Genomic DNA, 6,000 nt, shown 5'->3' with positions numbered 1-6,000 from the left:
CAGTGTTAGCACAAGGCAATTCGCCGGCAGGGCCCATACGTCACTGCGACACGCCCCCAGCCAGCATTCAGCCCATATCTGTGAGAGCAAAAGCCTGGGAAAAAATCCCTGACATGCCGAAATGGGTTTTGAACATAATAAAACACGGTTACTAACTTCAATTCGCTCGCAGACCACCCCGTTTTTCAGCGGTGGTCGAGACGAAAATGAGGAAAGATGTTTCACATGTTCTACGCACCGAGGTGCTCAAACTGATAGAGAAGGGCGCTATAGAAACTGTTCCTCCCTCTATGAGCGAGGCGGGTTTTTACAACCGCTACTTTCTCGTCCCGAAAAAGGATGGTGGCCTCCGCCCCATCCTAGATCTCAGACATCTGAACAAAGCTTTAATGATTCGCTCGTTCAGAATGTTAACGACCAAACATATCCTCGCGCAAGTTCGCCCCGGGGATTGGTTTCTATCAGTGGATTTGAAAGACGCTTACTTTCACATTCCGATAGCGCCTCATCACAGGCCATTTCTGAGATTCGCTTTCGAGGGACAGTCATACCAGTACACAGTACTACCATTCGGCCTATCATTGGCCCCCTGTACATTCACGAAATGTATGGATGCAGCACTTTCCCCCCTGAGACAGCGTGCTATCCCCCAGCCAGAATATCTCTTTTCTGGGAATAGTGCTAGACTCAGTGCAGATGACGGCGCGCCTCTCATCAGAGCGCGCGCTCGCTATTCGGCACCTTGCAACATCATTCAAAGCGGGCGCGCGCCCCCGTCAAACGATTTCAAAGGATGCTCGGTCTCATGGCCTCGGCATCAGCTGTACTCCAGCTAGGATTGTTTGACATGCATCCTCTCCAATGCTGGCTCAAGAGCCGTGTCCCCACTCACACGTGGCGCTCGGGCCACTTTTTAATCAGAGCGAATCACGGCTGTATAAAAGCCCTGACGCCCTGGAAGGCCGTCGACTGGTATCAAACCGGCGTGAGTCTGTTCGTGAACACACGGAGAAAAATGATCACGACAGATGCCTCCAAAATAGGATGGGGGGCCCTTTACGAGGGCAGGCCTGTCTCCGGTTTTTGGTCAAACCCGGAAAAGCCCCTACATATAAACTGTCTGGAAATGAAAGCGGTCGCCTTGGCTCTCAGAGCCCTGCTTCCGTACCTGAAAAACGAACACGTCCTGGTCCGAACGGACAACATGACGGTAGTATCGTATATAAATCGCCAGGGTGGACTCAGGTCGAGCTCCCTGCACTCTGTGGCCAGGGAGCTCATCTTATGGTCACAGCACAACCTGCGCTCGCTGAGAGCAGCGCATGTGCCAGGCGTCCTGAACCAGGGAGCGGACATGCTGTCCAGAGACAAAGTTCTCCCAGGAGAATGGTCTCTCCACCCCCTGATGGTTCAGTGGTTATGGCAAACCTTTGGCAATGCAGAGATCGACCTCTTCACCTCCAGGGAAAATGCGCACTGCCCTCTTTTCTTCTCAAAGAGCACGGACGCGCTCGCCCAAGTCTGGCCGAGCCGCCCCTTGTATGCTTTTCCCCCGATCGCGATGCTACCTCAGGTCATCAGTCGGATCAGGGAGGTGAAATGTGCAGTGCTCCTGGTAGCCCCACTCTAGAAGAACCAGACGTGGTTTCCAGAACTGATGCATATGATGCAATCTGCCCCATGGCCGATTCCGTTGAGGCTGGACCTCCTCAGGCAGGCCAACGGGATGATTCTTCATCCCCGCCCCGATCTGTGGGCCCTTCATGCATGGCCCCTCAACGGGTTCCAGTGAACCTCCCCAGCGGAGTGTTGAGAACCATCACTGAGGCGCGAGCGCCCTCTACGGGGCGCTTATATGCCCAAAAGTGGAAAGTGTTCAGTGACTGGTGTGATACCAAGAGCTTGAACCCCAAATCGTGCGAGATACCAAGTGTACTCGCCTTTTTGCAAGAGCTGCTGGAAGCGGGCCGCACACCCTCCACGCTCAAAGTCTATGTGGCTGCCATAGCAGCGTCACACAATCCTGATAAAGGACGCTCATTAGGGAAAAACGACCTAATCATTCGTTTCCTAAGAGGCGCTAGGAGGATGAACTCTCCTCGCCCCCCTCGGTACCGATCTGGGACATGGCCACGGTCCTGGACGCACTCAAGAGTGCCCCGTTCGAACCTCTCCGAACAGTGCACCTTAAACAGCTCTCGCTCTAAACTGCGCTCTTGCTGGCACTCGCCTCAGTCAAGAGAGTGGGCGACCTGCACGCGCTGTCATCAAGCGCTGCTTGCTTGGAATTTGGACCTAACGACTGCAGAGTTGTCCTTAGGCCAAAGCACGGGTATATTCCTAAAGTGCTCTCCACACCCTTCAGAGTACAGGTGATATCTCTGGCAGCGCTATCGTCTCCAGCAGACGAAAGCGACGCTAATTTACTCTGCCCGGTCAGGGCGCTCAGAGTATACTTGGAATGTTCTGCCCCGTTCAGACAGACGGAACAATTATTCGTATGCTTTGGCGGCCGCACTAAAGGTCTCGCAGTTTCAAAGCAAAGAATATCGCGCTGGATAGTAGATGCTATAGCGCTGGCTTATGAAGCCAAGGGCCTTCAATGCCCCTTAGGCGTCAGAGCTCACTCTACGAGGAGCATGGCCTCCTCGTGGGCGTGGTCGAGTGGGATACCCATTGAGGTTATTTGTGCGGCGGCAGGCTGGGCCTCGCCTTCGACATTTATCAGGTTTTATAACCTACAGGTCCCCTCATTGCATTCCAACATTCTATCAGCCTGACTGTAGTATGGACTGGAGTACGTATATGCTGAGCATTATCTCCTCCCTTATAAGGTCCGTCTCTGACTGACTTAGAGAGTTTTTTATGCATATCAGTAAATAGAAAAATCAGTACATAAGATATGTGCTTGTGTTTTTACAATGAGCGCCCCACCATGGGCCACCTTGGGGCAAAGGCGCTCTGTATTATCCCATTATATAGCTCGCCGTTGGCCGGCTCGTTGAATAATCACTTTGCTTTAAGGCTCAGGCATCTGCCTCTGGCTTTATAGAGCGAAGTCAGCACGCACGGCGTTTTGCATGGTGTTCCCATAGCGTAAGCTACTTACGCAATAGGAGAGACCTCTCGAAAGGGAACGACTCGGTTACTAACGTAACCTCGGTTCCCTGAGAGGAGGGAACGAGTATTGCGTAAGCTGCCGTGCTTGTGCTTGGTCAGTCGCTTCAGTCGATTGAACCTAAAGAACTCTCATGACGGGGCGCCTAATATATAGCCTTAGCCACGCCCATCTTGGTGGGCTCTGAGCGCGCGGGCGCAAAGCGCGCTCATTGGTCGCGCGTTCAGAGTCGCCCAGTCATTGGTTCGAGCAAGTTGCCGCAGCACAGCCAATGACCGAGCTGCCTCGCTCATTGCTGTCTGCTGTGCAGCTGCAATGCGTTTTACATAAAGACTTCAATATTTCTCGAGAAACGGAGTTTTCCCCATAGCGTAAGCTACTTACGCAATACTCGTTCCCTCCTCTCAGGGAACCGAGGTTACGTTAGTAACCGAGTCGTTACGCAAATTCCTTTTCACACAAATCACAAGAATAGGGCAGATTATAAATAGTTCAAAAATACTTACTTTTCTCCCTTTTCCTCAATGCTATCTTATGACATCAGATCTTAAGCACCAAGATTTTTAAGGTGATACATTTTAACCAACTACTTTTACAAGCTTGGTCATCGAATTGCAAAGTAGCTCAACCGATAGAGTGTTTCACTTGGACCAGGTACGAGTTCTGAAGAGCACGAAAGTGTGACCCATTTGCTTTAACAGTTGCATTTTTCATGGCACATTTTGCTTTTATGACGCTTTCAGTTAGGTTTAGGGTAGGGATATAGGTGCAAATTATATCTGAGGCAGATAAAGAAGATTTTCAGTGAATAATGACTAGAATTTTGGTCTGTTTGTCACTTAAAGCTATCATATGGCTTTAAAAGACAAGGAATATAGTGCACAAGTCATATAGACCACATTTATGGATCTTTTGTGTCCTTTTTGGAGCTCAACTACAACATTCATGCAGTAGAGAGAATCAGTGGCCGCTGTCTGCCCTCCAGGAATTGTACAAGCTAAGATCATGAGAGCAGACAGCAAGATCAACAGCAGCTTCTCATGCCCGGGTCATTGCATCCTTTTAACGTGAGCCTCTGAAAAGTAAATCAAAGGCATCAAAGCAAAAGCAATGAGGCACAAAACAATTATTTTTACCATGGAAAATGGCCCTCTTCATCAACTGACACAGACACGAAACAATTTTGATATGCAGTACTGCTAACTTCCACATATACAGTAGTTTAAAAACAGGACAGTCTTCCTATTTATATAGTTTTACCCAGGGCCGTTTCAGACCATTCTGACGCCCCGAAGAGTGGGGTATGGCAGAGGCCTCCTCTTTGGTGCCCTCCCAGCAGGTGGCACCCTAGGTGACCACCTAGTTCTCTATGCCTAGAAACAGCCCTGGATTTACCTATTTATAATATGTGTCAGCTTCAGGCACTTTCATGTCCCAGGGACTGATTTTTTTTAATTAAAACTAAGATATTTCAATCATTTAATTTTTGTTCTATAAATGTCACAATAATTTTTTTTTAAGTTTTACCAGGCTTTCATATATATATATATATATATATACATTTTTTTTTTTTTTACTTGCATTTTATGTACTGATTTTACTGTTTTAGTCCTGGCATTCAATATTAAACTATGAAAATCCATGATAAAAATGGAAATCATTACATGTTTTAAACTATGAACCATTTCAATATATATTGTATGAAAATTAGTTCTATTATTTTAAAAAAAATTACAGCTGTCCCACAGTTGTGGCAACATTTCCACCACACCAAACAATTTAGTCTCAATTACGTTTTTTGTTTTTTTATTAGTGTCAGTAAAGAGCATTCTGAGACATAATACTGTATGAGACAAAAACAAAGAAGTATCACGATAAATATCACTTGTTAGCAGAATGTTTTATTGGCCGTCATTTCCTTTTAACATATAAGAGCTAGTTCATTAAATATACTGTAAGTTTCAAAACTAAAAACTTCCTCCTAACTGCAAAAAGTTAATTTGTTTGTCACAAGCTGCCAAAATGACTTGTTCTCTACTACCTCCATATTTTGATGTCACACGGTGGTAAACATTTGCATGTGACTGCCTCCACAACAACAAATCAACACCTACTTTGCCTTATCACTTCCATAGCCCGCCTAGTAGCGATGAGCAGTGAGATGGCAAGTAGAGAACGAGAGTCAAGAGCAGAGCCAATCATAACAGTGGGCATTATGAAATTATCTTAGCAAGACAAAGGAGTCATCTATTTTATTTAAAATTTGTTAACAATATAATTTCCATCTCCAACAAATACCATAGAATTGTATTAAACACAATCCAGAATTTGAGAACTAGAGGAAATGAAACTGTGGTGGGAATTTTCCTGATTTTCACCAAAAAATGACAATAATTGCAAATCTCCTGTGATGCATGTACATACACCCATTGGGCAATGTTGGCAGACAAATGTAAAACATCTAGTGAGAGTGTTAATGTTTTAACAAGACTCTACTTTCTAGATATCCACAGGGCTAAACGTGCCTGAAGATGAAGAATACTTCATATACATATTATGTTTCATCTGTTGGAATGCAAACTATGCCAAAGCATGCAGGACATTTAATAACACTACTGCAACACAGAATTATTGTATTTAATATCTGAATATTTAACTTTCAATATTGCATTCATATCTGTACCTTTATTATAACCTGGGGAGCTTTTCACCTAATCAAATTCCTCAAGTGCAGTCTGTTACTAATATCAAATCAGTGAAATTCTAAATCCGCTTCCCAGTGTCAGCTAATTCCATTTCATTTTGCATAATGTAGCATTTAACATTCTTACAATTCTAATTTCCATGTAAATTATGGAGATCAAATAGGGCACATCGACTCA

This window comes from Xyrauchen texanus, chromosome 35, assembly GCF_025860055.1.
Source record: "Xyrauchen texanus isolate HMW12.3.18 chromosome 35, RBS_HiC_50CHRs, whole genome shotgun sequence".
NCBI classification, from domain to species: Eukaryota; Metazoa; Chordata; class Actinopteri; order Cypriniformes; family Catostomidae; genus Xyrauchen; species Xyrauchen texanus.
The sequence above is the reverse complement of the archived record's forward strand: the minus strand, read 5'-3'. Positions refer to the sequence as shown.